Here is a 27,060-nt window from a genome sequence, read left to right as displayed (position 1 = left end):
GATTCTAAATGCAATGAGTTTAAATGATATTTTATTTTGAATAAAATTTTATAGCTCAAAGCAAAATGGATCAAGATCCTGAAAACGGGCAAGACTGACACAAATCTCTACTATTAAAGAGGGATCGAACGTCATCATGGTTCGACCTCCTTCGATACCCCACCTCTTCGATCCCCCTCCCACCACGTTCGCTACCCCCACCCTCGTACGATAGCACACCGAAAAAATCTCGTGAGCCCAAACCAACGCAAAAACTGGGAAAGAACCCACGTCCTCCACCTTCTCCCACGACCAATCTCCATCTACAGATCTCCCTCTCCCAAACCGACACCCCCCCAATGGCGGCCCCTCTCTCCCGCAGCAAGCACCGCACCGGCCGCGACACCTGTGGAACACCTACCATCTCCTCCTCCTCTCATTGCCCTACCTCGCAGCCCGGTGTCGCCTGTCCGCACCCCCAGCAGCTGCAAGATTGGATCGCCATCCCGCCGCACGAGCCATACGCGTTGCTGCGGCCAGCCACCACCCGAGTCCGCTGCATATTCGCAGGCACAGTCGTCTCCCTTTGGTTGACTCCTTCAGTCGTCCGTCTACCCTGACACAGCCACCCGCTGGGCCGAGCGAGATTGTCATGACGCTTTGGATCGGAGGCATGCAGTATTGGATGGAGGATATATAACTACATCTACAGTTGATCCGTGAGCAAGGGCGAGGTATGTGTATCTCGTTCTCTTCTCTGCACCTAATATTTAAATGTCTGATTGAGTGTTAGCTTAATAGCCTCCGGCCCGTGACAACCAACATCAATGAAAAAAAGATGGCATTAGCCCATTGCTTGATGAAGAAGATGAGAGTAGGGAAGAAGAAGATGATGATGATGAGGTGGTGGAGAAGAGTGGTGGTGGGCACATCCTCACTTGTACGCATATTCACTCATAGGGCGACCTTGTTGCTACATCATTGCGTGGATCCCAGCCACGCCCTACTCAATCTGTGTCTTCACTGACCTCTCTACCTACAAGGTTTCTGATGAGGTGGAGGAGAGCTATTTTTTTCTTGGATTATGCAAATATGAATATGTTGTAAAGCAATCATGGTGCCTCTGTATATTTATTTGAAATTCCAGTTTAATCGAATCCATTTATTTTATTAGCATCCATGTAGTTCACTGCTAGAGTTTGCACATTTAATCTCTATTAAATACTACAGTTTCTTGATTTTGAATCTTATAAAGTGGTTCATATCAGTACTGATATTGACTAGGTGGAAAGTTTCTGTGATCTAATGTGGATCTCTGTTCTGATTATCTGTGAAAAGTATTCTTGCTCCAATAAGGACCAACATTGTGATTTTAGGTGAAAAGATTTCTTCCGTTTTTTTTTTCATTAGTACTGAAACTGAAATTTTGCTCTTTTTTTATGTCCTCTAGCAGCGCTGAACAGGAAAACCTCCCGGCCACCATTAGGGAGCTCTTGGTTGCACCACAAGCTGCAAGGCCTTGTCAAATCACTCATGTCGCTTAACGGCTATGGCCTCTCGCTGGTCAAGATGGATCATTTTGTGCAAGTTGGCCTCGCCCACTTGTATCCTACTACTACATTTGGACAATGACATTCAGTTCTAGCAAAACTATTGTAAAGTTGCACGCATAACTCAAAATCTTGGACCATGAACATCATCCAATGACAGAGCCCACGGACATGCCTTTTCCTTGGTGCGGGCAAGGCACGCATAACTCCAGGTATGTACTTTTCATTAGTGAATTGAAAGAAAGAAAAGGAAAACATGATATTTGTTTGTCCACATTGCTTCATGATCTTGTTCATTTGTGAAGAAAAATAGCACACCACATTACCGAATGTTTTGAATATTTTATGTTTTAGTTATATATTTTAGAACAAATTGCATTTCAGCAGGGTGTTTAAAGGCGAGACATCATCTTTGATGTTCGTCATTTTCTTTAGATTGTTATCATCCTATTTTAAATGAATACATCAGAGTTGTGTTTACTGTACTTTAAATTTTTCTTCATGCAATCTCTGTTCTGTTCTGCTTGAATGCGCATCAAGGGACAGAGTTTGGTTCCATGCATATTGCGACAACTTAAACTATTTCTTGAGCAAAGCTTCCTGATGGACATCCTGCTTCACATTTCGCAAAGGTGCTGCCCATGGTTGCTCCAGTTACTCGAGCTCAGCGCCACCTGCTTGCATGAGATTCTCTCCGCAGTCACGCTGCCTCTTTATACCTAAACCACGATGTGACCGCAGTACACCACTGAGGCTTGATTAGGTCGAGAAGGCTTTGAGTGAGCTCCACATAGCTATTGACCGGGTCTTTGGTGAGTGGACAAGCCAAGTTAGTGCATGTTTGGGTTATCTATTTACATTATTAAATGGGTGGCAGTTCAGGGTTTCAATTTCGACCACTCTCTAGGGCACTTCTTTCGGGAGAATAAACTAGATAAATTCCTTCTTCACTCTAAGGTTTCAGTTGTGAGTAATTGTTAGACCTGGCCATTTTATTCTGTAGATATTCTCTGAAGCCGTAAGCACTGAACAGTGACTGCAATGACAGTTTGTGTTACTGAAGTCATTTTAGTCTTCCTGTTAAAATAATATCAAATGTTCATCGAGAGCCCTATGTTTTGCTTTGTTTTCAATTCCATACGCCAGATTTAGCTCAATCCAGGATGTATTTCTTCTTGCATAATTAACTTTTGTATTCTACGAACACAATTGATGTCCTTTAATTTGAATAGTTGTCTTTTCTCTTATATCATTTCACATGTTTCACCTTTTTTTGCTGGGTCATGTTGTGTGAAATAGTTATACTATATCATTTCTTCTTCATTCTTGTACCTATAGTATAAATTCTGATTCGTTTTGCTTTTGTCTGCAGGTCACTGTCAGGCCTGAGGAAGTGCATACTGAAAAAGACGAGGAGCAGATGGGGTAGACCAATGTGTTTTCGATGTCAGAATCAGAATGCTATGAGAGTTGTACATGTGCTTTCGTGGGCCATGGGTGTGTGTGCTTGTGGAGCGTGTGGGTTATTTAAAGGCATTGATGATGAAATATAATTTTGAATCCCATCCACCCCATATCCGAACTCAACAAAAAAAGAAAGATAAGGTTGCTAATCTTCTTTGGGGTTGATTTGGTGTAAGATCCTGATCCGCCTTTGGTTGATTTGGAGGAAGGCTGAGACAACTCCATTCAAACCCAGTACACATAATAGGCTTCTTGTAGTACACATAGAAAGCATCTGTGAGTGGCTGATGGACATCATCATGGTGCTCTTCTCACCGAAGCTGGCAATCATTGAGCAAGTAAACAGGAACTCAGGGCGGGCAGCACTTGAATCACAACTTATTGATACAATTATTGATCAAATTTGTGCCAAGTCAGTGCCAATCTTTACAGACAATGAAATTATTCCTCTCTATTCATTCAATTCATTGTTTGCGAAAAAATAGATTAGAAGAACTTTTCAGTTGACGAAAATATACACTGTTGAAAAATAAGAATTTGAAAGGAGTGATTAAACACATTGATGAGAATCAATGTTAAGGGGAAGGAGATCTGATGAGGAGCACATTGAACTATCCATGTGGCTGAGAGCCCTCACAGCCCAGGCACAATGACGCAATTATCAGGGGCGCGCTCTACCACTTAGCTAATAGCCCGTCGCGCGGGCCTCCCAAAGGGAGGCCTGCTACGCCAAAAGCGAGAGGTGCAAGAGAGGGAACCACTTGCCATATATGAATGCATACTAAATGTTATCATGTTTGACACATTTTTTTGAACCAAAACGGTTGTTTGATTGCTACCTTCTATTATTCCGTGGCAACGCACGGGCACTCAGCTAGTATTACTAAGTGTTGAATATGTCAAAACAAATGACAAAGGCTCTACCACAAGCAAAGCATGAGCAACATCAGATTATCCACAGGTGTTTGTAAAACCATGCAACTAGATTATTGACTCTAGTGCAAGTGGGAGTCTGTTGGAAATATGCCCTAGAGGCAATAATATTGTATTATTATATTTCCATATTCATAGTTAAGAGTTTATATTCCATGCCATAACTGCTATGATCCTGGAACATGCGATTCAGTGGAAAACTCATATGCACGTGTGGAATGATAAATGGAATAAAATAGGTTACCGGTCTCGCCTCTAAGGCTGGCTCAAGTGTTGATGGTGATCACATTTTCCGGATCTTAGGATATCGTTAAGTGTAACGATAGTCCTAAAACAACATTGAGGGTATGACGTTAGAAGAACAATTATATTGAATCGACCCAATACTTGCTGTTATACTATGTGATTATATCGTTTGAAATCATCTGTTATAACAGAAGTGTTAGCATGTGTTTTATTTCCTCGGACCATGAGAGTGTCTCGGTCACTTCCTACCATAAGGTGGGCTTTGGGGTTGCTCAAACATCATGTGTAACAAGGTGCATAACGACAACTTTCAGGCACACCGGAAAGTTTGACAAGTGACCGGACATCTCGAGAGTGGGATTTGCTCCTCCGATGATGGAGAGATATTCTTAGGGCCCTCTCGGTGTGACGACATCCATCATCGTCTGTCCACACAGGTGACTACGTCACGGGGATGCCGGAACACGTCAACGAGAAAGAAGAACAAAACCGGTAATGGGAGCAACGACATAGTGAGCATGGTGATGACTCAGGAGGATACCGATGCACACCGGGTTTTGTAAAGTATCGCGAAGCAAAGGGAACATTACATGATAACCAAAGGTTCACTCAAATATCATTCGTGTAATCATAGGGACCAATATGGATGTCCATGGTTCCGCTATCGGTCATTGAACAAAGGGGTTTCGTTCATGTCTATGGGTTACCGAACCTATGGGGTGACAAGCTTAAGGTAATCACGATCTGCTGGGTGTTAGTAAGACGGGAGTGATGAGAATATATTTATGGAATTGTTTCATTGATATCAAAAATAGTTCCGAGATGTTCCGGAAACGTTTCGGGGTCACCGGAAGGGTTCGGTGAATATCGGGTAATACCGGGTATTACCGATTATATATACATATATAGGTGGAAAATATTTCCGGGGATGTTAAATTATATATATAACGGTCTGGAAATGTTTAGAACAAATATACATTTAATTTAATATCAATGGGCCTAATAAGGCAAGAGTGATACGTCTCCAACGTATCTATAATTTTTTATTGTTCCATGCTGTTTTATTATCAATATTGGATGTTTTATAATCATTTTATAGTCATTTTATATCATTTTTTGGTACTAACCTATTGATATAGTGCCAAGTGCTAGTTACTATTTTTTCCATGTTTTTTACATCCCAGGAAATCAATATCAGACGAAGTCCAAATGCCATGAAACTCCACGATGATTTTTTATGTGCCAGAAGGAAGAAGTTGGGCCCTGGTTGCACCTGGGGGAGTTCCGAGGAGGGGACAACCCACCAGGGTGCGCCAGGAGGCCCTGGCGCGCCCTGGTGGGTTGTGCCCACCTCGGGTGCCCCCCGGACCGCCTCTTTGCTCTATAAATACCCCAATATTCCAGAAACCCTAGGGGTGTCGACGAAATATTCATCCAGCCACCGCAGAGTCCAGAACCACCAGATCCAATCTAGACACCATCACGGAGGGGTTCACCACCTCCATTGGTGCCTCTCCGATGATGCGTGAGTAGTTCTTTGTAGACCTTCAGGTCTGTAGTTAGTAGCTAGATGTCTTTCTCTCTCTCGCTGAATTCTCAATACAATGGTCTCTTGGAGATCCATATGACGTAACTCTTTTTGCGGTGTGTTTGTTGGGATCTAATGAACTTCGAGTTTATGATCAGTTATATATTCTTATATCCATGAAAGTTGTTTGAGTTTCTTTGATCTCTTATATGCATGATCTCTTATAGCCTCGTATTTCTTCTCAGATATTTGGGTTTTATTTGTCCAACTTGATCTATTTATCTTGCAATGGGAAGAGGTGCCCGGTAGTGGGCTCAATCTTACGGTGCTTGATCCCAGTGACAGAAAGGGAACTGGCACGTATGTATCATTGCTACTAAGGATAAAAAGATGGGATCTATATCTACTGCTATAGATAAACGGATCTTGTCTACATCATGTCATTGTTCTTATTGCATTACTCTGTTTTTCCATGAACTTAATACACTAGATGCATGCTGGATAGCGGTCGATGTGTGGAGTAAAAGTAGTAGATGCAGGCAGGAGTCGGTCTACTAATCTTGGACGTGATGCCTATGTAATGATCATTGCCTGGATATCATCATAATTATTTGAAGTTCTATCAATTTCCCAACAGTAATTTGTTTACCCACCGTTTGCTATCTTTCTCGAGAGAAGCCACTAGTGAAATCTACGGCCCCCGGGTCTTCTTTCTCATAAATTTGATTTGCGATCTATTTTATTTGCACTTTTTATAACCTACTGGTTTGATAACCTTGGTTTCATATCTGAGGGAAATACCTACCGCCGATGTGCTGCATCATCCCTTCCTCTTTGGGGAAATACCGATGTAGCTTCAAGCGACATCAAAAGGAATTTCTGGCGCTGTTGCCGGGGAGGATCTTCAACATAACCAAGTTCCTAATCACAAATCTCATCTCCTTGCAATTTACATTATTTTCCATTTGCCTCTCGTTTTCCTCTCCCCCACTTCACAAAAATTTGTCGTTTTATTCGCCTGTCTTTTCCGTTCGCCATTTTCTCGTCAGATCTATTCTTTGCTTGCAATCATGAGTGATTTCGGTATGGCACCAACAGATGATGGTCTGACTCCTAAGATTGGACATACAGGCAATCTGGATGCTAAAACTTTTATCTTGGGGCAAGGGAACATTATGGGAAAAGAACGTATCCAAGATTTTTTCAATTGTGTTGGAAATCTGAGCCTTGATGATGCTCTTATACTTAAAACTACTAGATCTTCTGCGGATGCTATTTCAGCACTAGTTCTGAAACTTGAAAGTAAATTTATTCATACCCATCCTACTTTGCAAAGATTGTTTTTTGAGCTTCCCGACATAAAGAATCCTAGGGCTGGCCACTCTCATTCTTATGAATGAGTTTGACTACATAATTCGTGAAGCTAGGGAAATCTTTGACTTTTATGGTATGAATCGTGAAAAACCCGTGATAGATGAAATTATTTACAATATTGACTATGCACTAAGGCATTTGCTTGGGGATAATAAGGTCTTTGATGAGAATCTTAAAAAGGAGGTCCCCGTTCTAGAAATAATCCAACAAGTTTTTAATAATGTTAATCAACACTATTCTTGGATTGTTGCGGGAAATAAAAGGGTTTATGATGAAAACCAACTAAGGAATGCTAAAGTTTGTATGGATAATATGTTTTATGTTGTGTTTACAAAACCTCCTGATTAAAATACCCCCAAGAAAATTAAGAAGAAAAAAGAGGACAAAACTTAGATCCTTGCTTTATGCCTAGCTAAGGGCGTAAAACTATAGCGCTTGTTGGGAGGCAACCCAATGAATAAATTTTATTTTTGATTTTTGCTTTCTGTTCTTGTGTGTTTACACAATTGTGCTACTGGTATGATTGTGTTTTTTATGTTTTAATTAGTGTTTGTGCCAAGTAAAGCCTTTAGGATCTTCTTGGGTGATAGTTATTTGATCTTGCTGAAAAATACAGAAACTTTGTGCTCACGAAAATAATTTTTCATAAATCACAGAAAAGAGCTTTTGCCCTGATTCTTTTTGAAGAAGATTAATATACAAATTACCCTGGTCGTCCTAATTAGGTAAATTTTTGGAGTTCCAGAAGTATTCGCAAAAGTCAGATTACTACAGACTGTTCTGTTTTGACAGATTCTATTTTCTTTGTGTTGTGTGCTTATTTTGATGGCTCTATGGTTTTCTTTGATGAGTTTTTGCCATAGAAAAGTTGGAATACATTAGATATAATACAAAAACAAAATATGAATTGGTTTGATACAACACTTATAGTAGTGATTTATTTTTCTTACACTAACGGATCTCACAAAGGTTTTGTTGAGTTTTGTGTGATTGAAGTTTTCATGTTTTGGGTTATCTTACGATGGATGAAGGAATGATGTAAGAGCCTAAGCTTGGGGATGCCCCGGCATCCCAAGCTATTATCCAAGAATGAGCAACCAACTAAGCTTGGGGATGCCCCCGAGTAGCATCCCTGCTTTCTTCCAACAACTATCGGTATTTTACTCGAGGCTATATTTTTATTCGTCACATAATATGTGTTTTGCTTGGAGCGTCTTGTATGATATGAGTCTTTGTTTGTTTTATTTTGTGTTTTAAGTCATTAGTCCTTGCTGGACACACCTATTTGAGAGTGCCAAAATTATATCATGACTTGTTAGAATTGCTCTCTGTGCTTCACTTAAATCTTTTATGATCTAGGACTTGCTCTAGTGCTTCACTTATATCTTTTTTTAGCACGGTGTGCTTAGTATTTTTGAAGAAATGCTCTCTTGCTTCACTTAGATTTATTTGAGAGTTAGTAAAATTTTGAAGAAACTCTCTCTTGCTTCACTTAAATTATTTTGAGAGAAAGAAAAATTGTTATGCTCTTGATCTTCACTTATATTTGTTTGAGCTTATGAAAAGTGACACATGAAAATTAGTCCCAAAGTCATAGATATCCAAGAAGGATAAAGAAAATGTCATGAAGATCATTGGACAAAATAAACTTGATTCTTAGTAATAGTTTTGAGATATGATGATGTGATATGTGAGTTATGTTGATGAGTAATTGTGCTCTAGTAAGAATATTGGTGTTAAGGTTTGTGATTCCCTATGCATGCATGAAAGTCAATAATCATGCAATGAAAATTATATCCTACTTGTGGTGCATTATTCGGTGTTAACTATGCTTAATGCTTGCTTATGAGATTATTCGTTTCTTGGTTGGTCGCTTCTCAATCTTTTTGCTAGCCTTCATTTTGCACCAAGTATGATCTCTACTTGTGCATCCAAAATCCTTTAAACCAGTTTTGCCACATGAGTCCACTATATCTACCTATATGCGGTATTCTTTTGTCGTTCTAAGCAAATTTGCATGTGCCATCTCTAATTTTCAAAATAAACTTCTCTTTTGTGTGTTTGTTTCGCTCGCGGAACGGTAACGAGTGGCTAATATTTTCCATGCTGGATGTGCTATTCTCACAATGAGTGTTTATTCACTTGTCATTGCATGAGAGTAAGGCAAAGGTCTTAGGGATGCCCAGTCCCGAAATGCAAAAATGAATTTACTTTATGTTGTCAAATAATAAATTCCTTGGAAAGTGTTGGTATGGAGGGCACCCGTGGATACGGTTAGCCATGAAAAGTGAAAGTATGGTGGAAAAAGGAATAAACTTTATTTTCTGTTTGGGAACCGCCTATGGCATATCTAGCATGGAAAGTGTTCGGAACACTGAGTCGTTTTCGTTGGTGGGATGGATACACCTCCAAAAATGTCTTTATCTCTATTTTTCGCTTTGAGCTCTGGCACCTCTACAAATTCCTACTTCCCTCCACGAAGGGCCTTTCTTTTACTTTATGCAAAAAAATTGAGTCTCCATCTTCTCTCACAAAAAGCAACAACTAGGAGGCAATATGATCATGCTTAAGTATTGGGTGTAGTTAATATTGGAGTGTGTTTCATGAATGGATCAATGTTTGAGCATGATGGGCTAGGGATAACTTATTTTAGCATTGATATTTTGAAAGACATGGTTGCTTGTTGATATGCTTGAATATCTAAATTATTATGTCAAAACTAGACCATTGCTTTGAATCACATAAAAGTCCAAATGTCCATGCTATAAAGAAAAGAATATGATATGACATTATGAACAGCACTCCACATCAAAAATTCTAATTTTTATCACTTCCCTACTCGAGGACGAGTAGGAGTTAAGCTTGGGGATGCTTATACGTCTCCAACATATCTATAATTTTTTATTGTTCCATGTGTTTTATTATCAATCTTGGATGTTTTATAATCATTTTATATCATTTTTTGCTACTAACTATTGACATAGTGCCAAGTGCCAGTTGCTGTTTTTTTCCATGTTTTTTACATCGCAGGAAATCAATATCAGACGAAGTCCAAATGCCACGAAACTCCACGATGATTTTTTATAGGCCAGAAGGAAGAAGTTGGGCCCTGGTTGCACCTGGGGGGAGTCCCAAGGAGGGGACAACCCACCAGGGCATGCTAGGAGGCCCTGGCGCGCCCTGGTGGGTTGTGCCCACCTCGGGTGCCCCCCGGACCGCCACTTTGCTCTATAAATACCCCAATATTCCAGAAACCCTAGGGGTGTCGACGAAATATTCATCCAGCCACCGCAGAGTCCAGAACCACCAGATCCAATCTAGACACCATCACGGAGGGGTTCACCACCTCCATTGGTGCCTCTCCGATGATGCGTGAGTAGTTCTTTGTAGACCTTCGGGTCCGTAGTAAGTAGTTAAATGGCTTTCTCTCTCTTGGAGATTGATACGTCTCCGTCGTATCTATAATTTTTTATTGTTCCATGCCAATATTCTACAACTTTCATATACTTTTGGCAACTTTTTATACTATTTTTGGGACTAACATATTGATCTAGTGCCCAGTGCCAGTTCCTGTTTGTTGCATGTTTTTTGTTTCACAGAAAATCCATATCAAACATAGTCCAAACGAGATAAAAACTGACAGAGATTGTTTTTGGAATATATGTGATTTTTGGGAAGAAGAATCAACGCGATACGATGCCCGAGGGGGCCACGAGGTAGGGGGCACGCCCCAGGGGGTCAGGCGTGCCCTGGGCCCTCGTGGCGACCCCGTAAGGTGGTTGGTGCCCTTCTTTCGCTGCAAGAAAGCTAATATCCAGATAGAGATCGTGTCTAAAATTCAGCCTAATCGGAGTTACGGATCTCCGGGAATTTAAGAAACGGTGAAAGGGCAGAATTTGAAGGGCAGAAACAGAGAGAGACAGATCCAATCTTGGAGGGGCTCTCGCCCCTCCCACGCCATGGAGACCATGGACCAGAGGGGAAACCCTTCTCCCATCTAGGGAGAAGGTCAAGGAAGAAGAAGAAGGAGGGGGGCTCTCTCCCCCTCGCTTCTGGTGGCATCGGAGTGCCGCTGGGGCCATCATCGTCACTGCCATCTACACCAACAACTTCACCGCCATCATCACCAACTCTTCCCCCCTCTATGCAGAGGTGTAACCCCTCTTTTACCCGCTGTAATCTCTACTTAAACATGGTGCTCGACGCTATATATTATTTCCCAATGATGTATGGCTATCCTATGATGTTTGAGTAGATCCGTTTTGTCCTATGGGTTAATTGATGATCGTGATTGGTTTGAGTTGCATGTTTTATTATTGGTGTTATCCTATGGTGCTCTCCGTGTCATGCAAGCATGAGGGATTCCCGCTGTAGGGTGTTGCAATACGTTCATGATTCGCTTATAGTGGGTTGCGTGAGTGACAGAAGCATAAACCCGAGTAAGGGGGTTGTTGCGTATGGGATAAAGAGGACATGATGCTTTAATGCTATGGTTGGGTTTTACCTTAATGATCTTTAGTAGTTGCGGATGCTTGCTAGAGTTCCAATCATAAGTGCATATGATCCAAGAAGAGAAAGTATGTTATCTTATGCCTCTCCCTCAAATAAAATTGCAATAATGATTACCGGTCTAGTTATCGATTGCCTAGGGACAAATAACTTTCTTGTGTGACAACAAGCTCTCTACTAAAACTAACTTAGTTGTGTCTTCATCTAAACAACCCCTACTTTTTATTTATGCGCTCTTTATATTCTTGCAAACCTATCCAAAAACACCTACAAAGTACTTCTAGTTTCATACTTGTTCTAGGTAAAGCGAACGTTAAGCGTGCGTAGAGTTGTATCGGTGGTCGATAGAACTTGAGGGAATATTTGTTCTACCTTTAGCTCCTCGTTGGGCTCGACACTCTTACTTATCGAAAGAGGCTACAATTGATCCCCTATACTTGTGGGTTATCAAGACCTTTTTCTGGCGCCATTGCCGGGGAGTTATAGCGTGGGGTGAATATTCTCGTGTGTGCTTGTTTGCTTTATCACTAAGTAATTTTTATTTGCTGTTCTTAGTTGTTCTCTATCTTTAGTTATGGATATGGAACACGAAATACCAAAAAATTAGGTGTACTTGCTACTCATGGAGATGGGGAACCTCCTAAAACCCTCGATGCTCATTATGTGAAAGATATTATGTACTACTTTGATAATCCTAAGAAAACCCCATTCAACTTAGTAATAGGAGACACGTTGGATCAACGTGAATACTTTAGCGATCATCGCTTGACTCAAAAAGGGAAACTATTATGGGATCAAATTCATATGTTGCATTGGTATGCTCGGGAACTATGCTTAAGATATGATTATACTTGTTGCTCTAGGATGAAGGCTCCACACCTTCCCTTTTCATGCAAATTTAATGATGATAAAACCTCGGCTTCTTATGCTAATGGTATATATGATTACTATGATGTGGAACAAATAGAAGAATTTGTTGCTTTTATGGGTGCTTATGAAATTGAATCTTTCTTTAAAGAGTTTGAAAATCTTGATGATGCTGTTTATAGACCTGAAAATTTAGCTATCCTTAAATATTGCTATGAGAATTTTGAATTCAATTCCGATATTGATGATTTTATTGAGAGAGTCTCTTCTGTCCAAGAAGAGATTAATATTTTGCAGGAGTCTATGGAAGAAGAAACTAATGACACTGTGAGCTCATTGGATGGAAAAAATGATGAGGAGAGCGAAGAACAAAAGGAGGAAGAGCGGATTAGCTACCCGTGCCCACCTTCTAATGAGAGTAACCCTTCAACTCATACATTGTTTAATTTCCCTTCGTGCTTACCCAAGGATGATTGCTATGATGATTGTTATGATCCCGTTGATTCTCTTGAAATATCCCTTTTTAATGATGCTTGCTATGCTTGTGGCCAAGATGCCAATATGAATTATGCTTATGGAGATTAACTTGCTATAGTTCCCTATGTTAAAAATGAAATTGTTCCTATTGCACCCATGCATGATAGTCCTATTATCTTTTTAAATTCTCCCGGCTACACTATATCGGAGAAGTTTGCCCTTATTAAGGATTATATTGACGGGTTGCGTTTTACTACTACACATGATGATTTTGATAGATATAATATGCATGTGCTTGCTGCTCCTACTTGCAATTATTATGAGAGAGGAACTATATCTCCACCTCTCTATGTTTCCCACACGATGAAATTGCAAGAAACTGTTTATACTATGCATTGGCCTTTACTTTGTGTGCATGAATTGTTCTTTTATGACATGCCGATGCATAGGAAGAGAGTTAGACTTTGTTGTTGCATGATATATGTTGCTTTGTGCTCACTACTAAATGCTAAATCATTGTTAATTAAAATTGGCTTTGATATACCTTGGGATCCGGGTGGATTCATTACTTGAGCACTATATGCCTAGCTTAATGGCTTTAAAGAAAGCGCTGCCAGGGAGACAACCCGGAAGTTTTAGAGAGTCATTTATTTCTATTGAGTGCTTTTATAAAGTTTAAAAACAAAAACAAATAAAGAGGAGAACCTAAAACTTTTTCAAAAAGAAAAACGAAAGTGAGAAAGACGAGCATTGTTAAAGAGGGAGCTAGCCTTGAACTTTGTTCATGCTCACGGAAACTTTGTGAATCTTGATTACAGAAAATTTTCAACAAAAATAATTATCCCCTTGTACAATTCCATTGTATAATAAAAATAATGTGCCAAGGTTTGCCTTTAGGATGTTTACAATGCTTGTTGGTTTGTGCGGTGCAGGACAGAAACTTTGGCTGTAGTGCGTGATTTTTCATTTTTTACTGGAACGTCAAACGGTTCTGAAACTTTTTTGCACTGTCTTTCTAAACAAATTTTTTATTTTTCCTAATTATTTTAGAATTTTTGGAGTAACATAAGTATGGTGAATGTTCATATTACTACAGACTGTCCTGTTTAAGACAGATTCTGTTTTTGATGCATAGTTTGCTTGTTCTGATGAAACTATCGATTCCTATCAGTGGATTAAGCCATGGAAAAGTTATATTACAGTATCTATAATGCAAAAACAAAATATGAATTGGTTTGCAGCAGTACTTAGAGTAGTGATTTGCTTTATTATACTAACGGATCTTACCGAGCTTTCTGTTGAGTTTTGTGTGGATGAAGTGTTCGAAGATCGAGGAGGTCTCGATATGAGGAGAAGGAGGAGAGACAAGAGCTCAAGCTTGGGGATGCCCAAGTCACCCCAAGTGAATATTCAAGGAGACTCAAATGTCTAAGCTTGGGGATGCCCCGGAGGCATCCCATCTTTCTTCAACAAGTATCGGTATGTTTTCGGATTCGTTTCGTTCATGCGATATCTGCAAATCTTGGAGCGTCTTTTGAATTTAGTTTTCACTTTTGTTTTATGCACCATGCTGGTATGAGATAGTCCTTGGTTGATTTAGAGAATGCTCTTTGCACTTCACTTATATCTTTTGAGTATGGCTTTATAGAATGCTTCATGTGCTTCACTTATATCATTTGAAGTTTGGATTGCCTGTTTCTATTCACATAGAAAACTGCCATTTGTAGAATGCTCTTTTGCTTCACTTATACTTGTTTGAGCGTGGGCATATATTTTGTAGAAAGAATTAAGCTCGCTTGCTTCACTTATATCTATTTAGAGAGTTGACAGGAACTGGTCATTCACATGGTTAGTCATAAAATCCTACATAAAACTTGTAGATCACTGAATATGATATGTTTGATTCCTTGCAATAGTTTTGTGATATAAAGATGGTGATATTACAGTCATGCTAGTGGGTAGTTGTGGATTGTAGAAATACTTGTGTTGAAGTTTGTGATTCCCGTAGCATGCACGTATGGTGAAGCATTATGTAACGAAGTTGCAGCATGAGGTATTTATTGATTGTCTTCCTTATGAGTGGCGGTCGGGGACGAGCAATGGTCTTTTCTTACCAATCTATCCCCCTAGGAGCATGCGCGTAGTACTTTGTTTCGATGACTAATAGATTTTTGCAATAGGTATGTGAGTTCTTTATGACTAATGTTGAGTCCATGGATTATACGCACTCTCACCCTTCCATCATTGCTAGCCTCTTCGGTACCGTGCATTGCCCTTTGTCACCTCGAGAGTTGGTGCAAACTTCGCCGGTGCATCCAAACCCCGTGATACGATACGCTCTATCACACATAAGCCTCATTATATCTTCCTCAAAACAGCCACCACCTATCATGGCATTTCCATAGCCATTCTGAGATATATTGCCATGCAACTTCCATCATCATCATATACATGACTTGAGCATTTATTTTCATATTGCTTTGCATGATCGTAAGATAGCTAGCATGATGTTTGCATGGCTTGTCCGTTTTTTGATATCTTTGCTACTCTAGATCATTGCACATCCCGGTACACCCCCGGAGGCATTCATATAGAGTCATATGTTTGTTCTAGTATTGAGTTGTAAGTAAATAAAAGTGTGATGATCATCATTATTAGAGCATTGCCCCAAGAAAAAAAGAGGCCAAAGAAGCCTAAATAAAAAAAGGGGGGGCCAAAGAAGCCCGCCAAAAAAAGAAAGAAAAAAAGGGGGCAATGTTACTATCCTTTTACCACACTTGTGCTTCAGAGTAGCACCATGTTCTTCATATAGAGAGTCTCTTGAGTTATCACTTTCATATACTAGTGGGAATTTTCATTATAGAACTTGGCTTGTATATTCCGATGATGGGCTTCCTCAAATGCCCGAGGTCTTCATGAGCAAGCAAGTTGGATGCACCCCCACTTAGTTTTCAGTTTGAGCTTTCATATACTTATAGCTCGAGTGCATCCGTTGCATGGCAATCCCTACTCCTTGCATTGACATCAATTTATGGGCATCTCCATAGCCCGTTGATTAGCCGCGCCAATGTGAGACTTTCTCCTTTTTGTCTTCTCCACACAACCCCCATTATCATATTCTATTCCACCCATAGTGCTATGTCCATGGCTAACGCTCATGTATTGCGTGAAAGTTGAAAAGGTTTGAGAACATCAAAAGTATGAAACAATTGCTTGGCTTGTCATCGGGGTTGTGCATGATGTGAATATTTTGTGTGGTGAAGATGGAGCATAGCCAGACCATATGATTTTGTAGGGATAACTTTCTTTGGCCATGTTATTTTTAAAAGACATGATTGCTTTATTAGTATGCTTGAAGTATTATTGTCTTAATGTCAAATGATAGACTATTGCTTTGAATCACTCATGTCTTAATATTCATGCCATGAATAGATACATGATAGAGATTATGCTAGGTAGCATTCCACATCAAAAATTATCTTTTTTATCATTTACCTACTCGAGGACGAGCAGGAATTAAGCTTGGGGATGCTGATATGTCTCTGTCGTATCTATAATTTTTGATTGTTCCATGCCAATATTCTACAACTTTCATATACTTTTGGCAACTTTTTATACTATTTTTGGGACTAACATATTGATCCAGTGCCCAGTGTCAGTTCCTGTTTGTTGCATGTTTTTTGTTTCGCAGAAAATACATATCAAACAGAGTCCAAACAGGATAAAAACTGACGGAGATTTTTTTTGGAATATATGTGATTTTTGGGAAGAAGAATCAACGCGATACGATGCCCGAGGGGGCCACGAGGCAGGGGGCGCGCCCTGGGCCCTCATAGCCACCCCATAAGGCGGTTGGTGCCCTTCTTTCACCGCAAGAAAGCTAATATTCGGATAGAGATCGTGTCCAAAATTCAGCCCAATCGGAGTTACGGATCTCCGGGAATTTAAGAAACGGTAAAAGGGCAGAAACAGAGAGAAACAGAGAGACAGATCCAATCTCGGAGGGGCTCTCGCCCCTCCCACGCCATGGAGACCATGGACCAGAGGGGAAACCCTTCTCCCATCTACGGGCAAGGTCAAGGAAGAAGAAGAAGGAGGGGGGCTCTCTCCCCCTCGCTTCTGGTGGCACCGGAGTGCCCCCGGGGCCATCATCGTCACCGCCATCTACACCAACAACTTCACCGCCAAAATCACCAACTCGTCCCCCCTCTATGCAGCGGTGTAACCCCTCTTTTACCCGCTGTAATCTCTACTTAAACATGGTGCTCCATGCTATATATTATTTGCCAATGATGTATGGCTATCCTATGATGTTTGAGTAGATCCGTTTTGTCCTATGGGTTAATTAATGATCGTGATTGGTTTGAGTTGCATGTTTTATTATAGGTGTTGTCCTATGGTGCTCTCCGTGTCGCACAAGCGTGAGGGATTCCCGTTGTAGGGTGTTGCAATACATTCATGATTCGCTTATGGTGGGTTGCGTGAGTGACAGAAGCATAAACCCGAGTAAGGGGGTTGTTGCGTATGGGATAAAGAGGACTTGATGCTTAAATGCTACGGTTGGGTTTTACCTTAATGATCTTTAGTAGTTGCGGATGCTTGCTAGAGTTCCAATCATAAGTGCATATGACCCAAGAAGAGAAAGTATGTTATCTTATGCCTCTCCCTCAAATAAAATTGCAATAATGATTACCGGTCTAGTTATCGATTGCCTAGGGACAAATAACTTTCTTGTGTGACAAAAAGCTCTCTACTAAAACTAACTTAGTTGTGTCTTCGTCTAAACAGCCCCTACTTTTTATTTACACGCTCTTTATATTCTTGCAAACCTATCCAAAAACACCTACAAAGTACTTCTAGTTTCATACATGTTCTAGGTAAAGCGAACGTTAAGCGTGCGTAGAGTTGTATCGGTGGTCGATAGAACTTGAGGGAATATTTGTTCTACCTTTAGCTCCTCGTTGGGCTCGACACTCTTACTTATCGAAAGAGGCTACAATTGATCCCCTATACTTGTGGGTTATCAGAGATCCATATGATGTAACTCTTTTTGCGGTGTGTTTGTTGGGATCTGATGAACTTCGAGTTCATGATCAGTTATATCTTTTTATATCCATGAAAGTTATTTGAGTTTCTTTGATCTCTTATATGCATGATCTCTTATAGCCTCGTATTTCTTCTCCGATATTTGGGTTTTGTTTGGCCAACTTGATCTATTTATCTTGCAATGGGAAGAGGTGCCCGGTAGTGGGTTCGATCTTACGGTGCTTGATCCCAGTGACAGAAAGGGAACCGACACGTATGTATTGTTGCTACTAAGGATAAAAAGATGGGATCTATATCTACCGCCATAGATAAACGGATCTTGTCTACATCATGTCATCGTTCTTATTGCGTTACTCCGTTTTTCCATGAACTTAATACACTAGATGCATGCTGGATAGCGGTCGATGTGTGGAGTAATAGTAGTAGATGTAGGCAGGAGTCGGTCTACTAATCTTGGACGTGATGCCTATGTAATGATCATTGCCTGGATATCGTCATAATTATTTGAAGTTCTATCAATTTCTGAACAGTAATTTGTTTACCCACCGTTTGCTATCTTTCTCGAGAGAAACCACTAGTGAAATCTACGGCCCCGGGGTCTTCTTTCTCATATATTTGCTTTGCGATCTATTTTATTTGCACTTTTTATTCAGATCTATTAAACCAAAAATGCAAAAATACTTTGCTGCACTTTATTTTATTTGTGATCTATTTATTCAATCTATTACAACTTTCTCCCGTCAACACGCAATTTTTGGCGCCGTTACCCAAAAGGGATTGACAACCCCTTTAACACGTCGGGTTGCGAGGTGTTGTTATTTGTGTGCAAGGGCTGTTTACGTTGTGTTGCTTGGTTCTCCTACTGGTTCGATAACCTTGGTTTCATATCTGAGGGAAATACCTACCGTCGTTGTGCTGCATCATCCCTTCCTCTTTGGGGAAATACCGACGTAGCTTCAAGCGACATCAAAGAGGTGGAAGGAAACTTGGGCCATGAAGGCCCAAGTGGAGGTGGCGCCCCCCTTTCCTATTGTGGGGTGGGAGTTGGACGCCCCCCCCATGGCTGGCTTATACGTCCATTTTGCATCATGTTTACCTACTGTTATTTATGATGTTTTTATCAATAATAATTTTTTTGGAGTAATTCTAATGCCTTTTCTCTCATAATATGCAAGGTACACACAAAGAGGGAGAATTCCGGCAGCTGGAAATCTGGACCTGAAAAGGCTACGTCAGGCTACCTATTCTGCATAACTCCAAATGCGTAGAAACTTCACGAGGATTTTTTATGGAATAAATAAGAAATACTGGAGCAAATAACTACCGGAGGGGGGGGCGCCCTGGTGGGTTGTGCTCAGCCCGGCCCACCTCTGGTGCCCATCTTCTAGTATATAAGTCATTTTGACCTAGAAAAAATAACGAGAGGACTTTTGGGACGGAGCGCCGCCGTCTCGAGGCGGAACTGGGGTAGGAGCACTTTTGCCCTCCGGCGGAGCGATTCCACAGGAGGAACTTTCCTCCCGGAGGGGGAAATCATCGTCATCATTATCACCAACAAGTCTCCCATCTTGGGGAGGGCAATCTACATCAACAGCACCATCTCCTCTGAAACCCTAGTTCATCTCTTGTGTTCAATCTTTGTACCGGAACTATAGATTGGTGCTTGTGGGTGACTAGTAGTGTTGATTACATCTTGTGGTTGATTACTACTCCCTCCGTCCGAAAATACTTGTCGGAGGAATGGATGTATCTAGTCAAATTTTAGTTTTAGATGCGTCCATTTTTATCCATTTGTGCGACAAGTATTTCCGGACGGAGGAATATATGGTTAATTTGGTGGAAGATTATGTGCTCAGATCCATTATGCTATTTAATACCCCTCCGATCTTGAGCATGTTTATCACTTGTGAGTAGTTACTTTTGTTCTTGAGGTCACGGGAGAAATCATCTTGCAAGTAATCATGTGAACTTGATATGTGTTCGATATTTTGATAGTATGTATGTTGTGATTCCCTTAGTGGTGTCATGTGAACGACGACTACATGACACTTCACCCTATTTGGGCCTAAGGGAAGGCATTGTGGAGTAGTTAGTAGATGATGGGTTTCAAGAGTGACAAAAGCTTAAACCCTAGTTTATGCGCTATTCCGTAAGGGACCGATTGGATCCAAAAGTTTGATGCTATGGTTAGAATTTATTCTTAATACTTCTCTTGTAGTTGCGGATGCTTGTGAGGGGGTTAATCATAAGTAGGAGGTTTGTTCAAGTAAGAACAGCACCTAAGAACAGGTCCACCCACATATCAAATTATCAAAGTAGCGAACATGAATCAAACCAACATGATGAAAGCGACTATATGAAATTCCCGTGTACCCTCAAGAACGCTTTGCTTATTATAAGAGACCGTTTTGGCATGTACTTTGCCTCAAAAGGATTGGGCTACCTTGCTGCACTTTTGTTACTATTATCGTTACTTTCTCGTTACAAATTATCTTGCTATCAAACTACTCGCTACTTACAATTTCAGCACTTGCAGACATTACCTTGCAGAAAACCACTTGTCATTTCCTTATGCTCCTTGTTGCTTTCGACACTCTTACTTATTGAAAAGACTACAATTGATCCCCTATACTTGTGGGTCATCACTGGCGCACCAAGGGAGGTTTACTCCCTTGGTGGCTGCCCTCTCCTCCCCTGCTAACCTATATATACTAGAGGGTTTCTCCCTATTGAGACACAAGTTTTGGAGCCTCCTCTAGTTGATCTAGTGCATGTTCTAGTTGGTCCTAGTTGACTAATTAGAGCGAGCCCTAGCCACCTCTAATCCTCATAATTAGAATCCCCATGTGGTTCTAAACTCCTCCCTCTAATTCTTCGGCGACGATTAGCTCTGGACGGCAAAGCGCTGCCGGATCGTGAAGACCGTACGCTTGCAACCAAGTAGAGAGGCCGTGCTTTCGGTCTTCTGTTTGGGGGATCGTTCGAGGGTGGTTCGCAGGATCTTCACCAATGTTTGAGGGACTCCAAGTATGATCTACACCGACTCATCTAGTTCCGTTGCACTCTCGGAGTCGGTAACGATCGTTGATCACAATCCGTTATGCATCTTCATATTGTTCCTGGGTGATCGTAGGGTGAATTTTTTTGTGTTCTACTACGTTTCCCAACAGGTATCCCGGCGCTATTGCTAGAAAGTTAGTTGCAGTGCACTGGTAGTAGCGCCCCCCCTTGCGCTATTGCAAGCTATTTACCCCGCGCCACTACTAGGCTTATCTCTAGTAGTGTTTTCTTCTTGTTTTCCATTTCCATTTGGTTCATCGCATCATCACCATAGGGAGAGGAATTCCAAGTTGTAAGATTAGGGTGTATAACCCTATTCATACTCATTCCGAGATTGAGACTTGTTTAATCATTCATCTTATTGTGGATCTTCACGATATTATCAAAATGGTTTCCCTTGATTTAGTCTTTGTGATGTTTGGTGATTCTTCCCCCATGTGTGAGTAGTTATCCATAGCCGTGGGAGATGTAGGTGATTGATAAAAATTCATTTGTGCCTATCCTTTTGTTGAGAAGGAGGATCATCCCCGGCCTCTGCATCTGACAGATGCATGTAGCCATTTGTGCCTATCCTATATGTCATCATTTGTGGTTATAATTGTATGATTGTTTAGTAAGCTGTTATCCTACGATAAACATAATGCATGTTGTCTAATTTAGGGGCCCATGCAACATGATCCAAAGATCTACGCAGGTAACACGCATTGTTTAGTGAATTCGTGACCTCTAGGTGACAGGTGGAGATATCTACGGGGAGCGAAGTAAATATGAGATAACGGTGATCCACGTAACTTAATACATGGCTCCGATCTAACAACCTTAATTGTGGAGACGATCATGCTGTGGGGATGTCGAAGCGGGACTATAGAGGAGAATGGAGTCCTGCATGGAGGAGTTCTACAACCGAACGGTGATCCGCCTACTAACCAAACAATCAATATACCAGAATCTCTATACAAGGTAACTGATATTATCGTTGTACTAGCACAACTGATGTACACCATGATTTGAAGTCTCTCCGTGCCTACTCTCTCTACTAAAAGAAACCACTTTTATTTTTAGTCTTTTAATTCATGTTCTCTACTTCTAAGTTGTTACGACTCTCGCTGCGATAACTACACTCCTTTTTACCACTCTAGTATATTGTTTGAAGGAACACTAAAATTGTCTACAGATTCTCAAACAGTTACTTCACACAAGACCTGTGACAACTTGTATGCGACCAAAACGCCGCTCATAAACACTCTCTCTGCTCTTCGTTGGGACGACTACTACTGGGATACTTACACGAAGGTGATACAATACCATGTGTGTCTTGCAGGCCATCAATTACCTTCACACCTAATTATGCACAAGGTCTCAGGTTCTCATATGAATGAATAGGGAGCTCAAAGAGAAAAGAAGTCACCTCAGATTGTACATCTCTTGAATGTGCCCTTGTCATCAGTCCACTTGTACCTAGAGATGGTCCATGGTGATGTCAGTGGGATGCTCATCGTCACACGTGAGTTGGTAACCAGGTCCAGGAGCAGCCATATCGCTTCTCTTTCTAAGTGGATATTCATACTCACTAACAAACCTATAAAGTGAAACTCCTCATTAATGTCGTTGCAATAGCCACCCGTCGGGTATGACATGGTCTGGGGGAACAAACCGAATAGGCGGGGGCTACGTCCCTACTGTGCCATTGGTCACACTAGCGACATTGAAGGAACCAACAACCTGAACCGCGGTTGTCCATGGACGGTATCAACCCGCACACAAGATGAAACCGCTGGCAACAAGTCGACAACCAAATCGACATCACACAACATCGGAGCACATGTTCGATGACAATGCCGACTCACTGGCTCCCCAAGGCCGTCGACCATGTCACCGAGATGTTTGAAGCCGACACACCATACAACGCTAGCGAAAAAACAAAACCTAACACACAATCTACACAAGTCCATCATCTGATGGGATGTTCTCTCTCCTAGGGCTCCTGCGACCCACTGGCGACGGGTGAGGGAGTCCTGGATTAAGGGGTCCTCGGACAGCCGGACTATATACTTTGGTCGGACTGTTGGACTATGAAGATACAAGATTGAAGACTTTGTCCCGTGTCCGGGTGGGACTCTCCTTTGCGTGGAAGGCAAGCTTGGCGATTCGGATATGTAGATCTCCTTCTCTGTAACCGACTCTGTGTAACCCTAGCCCCCTCCGGTGTCTATATAAACCGGAGGGTTTAGTCAGTAGGACAACAACAACAATCATAACCATAGGCTAGCTTCTAGGGTTTAGCCTCTACGATCTCGTGGTAGATCAACTCTTGTAATACTCATATCATCAAGATCAATCAAGCAGGAAGTAGGGTATTACCTCCATCGAGAGGGCCCGAACCTGGGTAAACATTGTGTCCCCCGCCTCCTGTTACCATTAGCCTTAGACGCACAGTTCGGGACCCCCTACCCGAGATCCGCCGGTTTTGACACCGACATTGGTGCTTTCATTGAGAGTTCCACTATACAGTCACGGTAAGGCTTGATGGCTCCTTCGATCATCGGCAACGATGCGATTCAGGGTGAGGTTTTTCTCCCCGGACAGATCTTCGTACTCGGCGGCTTCGTACTGCGGGCCAACTCGCTTGGCCATCTGGAGCAGATCGATAGCTACGCCCCTGGCCATCAGGTCAGATTTGGAAGCTTGAACTATACTGCCACATATGCGGAGACTTGATCTTCGACGGATTCGAGCTCATGTCAGGTGCGCTGCACAGTCACGACGAACAAGACATAGCTCTGCCATCGGACGGTGTTCGGGAGATCACACCTGCGGCTACTCCGGCCCTCAATCCGGAGCAGATCATGCCATCCGAGGACGGGTGGATGGACCCCGCCATGGAGGCCACACACTCAGCGGCGATAGAGCTGAATACTGACTTCACCCCCTATGAGACCTATCTTATCGGACCCTTGGATTCGTCCCCGGCCACAGGCTCCGCACCGCTTGCGTCCGTGCCTATCCAATCTGATTGGGCACCGATCATGGAGTTTACCTCCGCGGATATTTTTCAGCACTCGCCCTTGGGTGACGTGCTAGATTCATTGAGGTCTCTCTCCTCGTCAGGAGACCCTCGGCCGAACTATGTCCGGCTCGAGTGGAAGCGGACGACGAAGAAATTCGTTCCCCACCCACCACCCACTTAATAGCCACTGTCGACGACTTAACCGACATGCTTGATTTCGACTCCGAAGACATCGACGGTATGGACGACGATGCAGGAGAGGAACAGGAACCACCGCCCACAGGGCACTGGACAGCCACTTCATCATATGATATATACATGGTGGATACACCCAAAGGAAACAACGACGAGGAACGGAAGGATGCAGTGAAGGATAATCCCCTCGAGAAGCAACCAAAGCGACGACGTAGGCGCCGCTCCAAATCCCGCCTCAGGAAAAACAGCAATAACAGCGCAAGAAAGAATGATACCCCGGTCGACTCCAAAGGAAACGACGACCACATGGACCCAGCAATGGAGCAGGATGAGCCAACAGACGGCGAACATAGTACGGAGCCGCTGTCCGATCACGGCGATGCCGAGGGTAAAGCTCATCAACCTGTCTCTGGAGAGGAGAACAGTCCGGACGACGATGCACACATCATCCCGGAAAGGCACTTGGAACAAGAGAACCTCCATAGAAGGCTTATTGCCACCACGAGGAGCCTGAAGAAGCAGAAGCAAAGGCTTAAGGCCGCGTAGAGTACGCTCAACAACAGATGGAACAAAGTGCTTGACACTGAAGAAAAGTACGGTGGCAGTCGCCACACAAAGAGGTATCCAAAGCGCAAGTTGCTGCCTGAATTCGATGACGAGGCTTTAGAGCCCATTCAGCCGAAAAATAAAACGGCCGATCAGCCGGATCGACCACCCCGTGGCCGCGATAGGGCGGCTAACGACGTCGCACACAAGTCAGCGCACGATTTACGTGAGGACCTGCACAAAAAAGCCGGTATGGCCAGGTCCATCTATGGATCTAGGAAGCGCGCTCCGGCACAGAATCATGGCCGCCCAAACGACTATACTGACCGAATAACAGCTCGGAATCAAAACCGAACACTACAACCGTCAGAAGAATGCCATGACACATCCAAATACAGGGGTGCCGCGCACCCCCTATGCTTCACCGATGAGGTGCTGGATCATGAATTTTCAGAGGGATTCAAACCCGTGAACATAGAGTCATACGACGGAACGACAGACCCTAGGGTCTGGATTGAGGACTTTATCCTTCACATCCACATGGCTCGCAGAGATGATCTCCATGCCATCAAATACCTGCCCCTCAAGTTGAAAGGACCAGCTCGGCACTGGCTGAAAAGCCTCCCCGAAAACTCAGTTGGAAGTTGGGAAGAGCTTGAGGATGCTTTTAGGGCTAATTTTCAAGGGACCTATGTCCGACCTCCGGATGCAGACGATTTAAGTCACATAATTCAACAGCCCGAAGAGTCAGCCCGAAAGCTCTGGAACAAATTTCTCACGAAGAAGAATCAAATCGTCGACTGCCCGGATGCCGAAGCCTTAGCGGCTTTCAAACACAGTGTCCGGGACGAATGGCTCGCCAGACACCTCGGCCAGGAAAAACCGAGGACAATGACAGCCCTAACAAGCCTTATGACCCGCTTTTGCGCGGGCGAAGACAGTTGGCTGGCCCGTAGCGGCACCAGCAACCCAGGCACATCCGAAGTCAGGGATGGCAACGGGAAACCGCGACGCAATAAAAGCAAGCGTCGAGACAATGAAGACAGCCCACACAACACGGCGGTAAACGCCGGATTCAGGGGCTCTCGACCTGGTCAACGGAAAAAACCATTTAAAGGCAACAGAGATGAACCGTCCAGCCTAAACAAGATTCTAGACAGATTATGTCAGATTCATGGCACCTCCGACAAACCTGCAAATCACACCAACAGAGAATGCTGGGTCTTCAAGCAGGCCGGCAAGCTAAACGCCGAACAAAAGGGGAGGGAGATACCAAGTGAAGACGAGGATGAGCCTCGCCAGTCGAACACTGGGGGACAGAAAAATTCCCACCAGAGGTCAAAACAGTGAACATGATTTACGCAACTCACATACCGAAGAGGAGGCGCAAATGCGCACTCCGAGACGTATACGCCGTGGAGCCCGTCACCCCCAAGTTCAACCCTTGGTCGGCCTGCCCGATCACTTTTGATCGCAGGGATCACCCGGCTAGTATCCGGCACGGAGGATCGGCTGCCTTGGTGCTAGACCCAATAATTGACGGATACCATTTCACCCGAGTCCTTATGGACGGCGGCAGTAGTCTTAATCTGATATATCAGGACACTGTCCGCAAAATGGGGATAGACCCGACAAGAATCAGCCAAAGTAATACTACCTTTAAAGGAGTAATACCAGGCCCAGAGGCCCGATGCACGGGCTCTCTAGTACTAGAGGTTGTATTCGGTTCTCCCGACAACTTCCGAAGCGAAGAATTAACCTTCGAAATCGCTCCATTCCGAAGCGGCTATCACACACTACTCGGAAGAACGGCCTTCGCTCGTTTTAATGCAGTACTGCATTACACCTATCTTAAGCTTAAGATGCCCGGTCCACGTGGCATCATCATAGTTAGCGGAAACACAGAGCGTTCCTTACGTGCGGAGGAATATGTGGCGGCTCTAGTAGCCGAACACTGAACGGCCTCTCTAACCAGAATAAATGATCGGTCGTCAAGACCGCGGACACGGTTAGACGAGTCCGGCGCACCACTAGCTGTAACAGCTCCGATAAACCTGAGATTGGGTCGATGGATATACCCCATAGGTGGTGCTAGGGGCTTCCCGCATGTAAAAAGGGGCTACAGTTCGGCTTGACCCTATTTAGATTGCATTTTAATGGTTCATTAAGAATAACCAATTTTTCGCACGAAGACTTTCACCTGGGTTTTTCTCTTTTACAGATGATCATCGTGCTACACCCTTCCAGGATACAGCACAACGGAGACACAGGCGCAGACG

The 27,060-nt window shown here is 42.7% G+C and overlaps 1 long non-coding RNA gene across 2 annotated transcripts; it reads left to right on the top strand.

Annotated features, from left to right (window-relative positions):
* The first annotated feature begins 211 nt into the window (after positions 1-211).
* On the top strand, positions 212-3,434 carry LOC123096670 (uncharacterized). 2 transcript variants are annotated; one of them, XR_006446688.1, is made up of 3 exons: positions 212-713; positions 781-1,741; positions 2,902-3,434. It is a non-coding gene; the product is annotated as an uncharacterized lncRNA (long non-coding RNA). The 2 variants fall into 2 exon arrangements; XR_006446687.1 differs by having other exon boundaries at positions 212-1,741.
* The last annotated feature ends 23,626 nt before the right edge of the window (positions 3,435-27,060 follow it).

Source organism: Triticum aestivum, chromosome 4D (genome assembly GCF_018294505.1).
Source record: "Triticum aestivum cultivar Chinese Spring chromosome 4D, IWGSC CS RefSeq v2.1, whole genome shotgun sequence".
In the NCBI taxonomy this organism is placed as follows: domain Eukaryota; kingdom Viridiplantae; phylum Streptophyta; class Magnoliopsida; order Poales; family Poaceae; genus Triticum; species Triticum aestivum.
The sequence above is the reverse complement of the archived record's forward strand: the minus strand, read 5'-3'. Positions and strand labels throughout refer to the sequence as shown.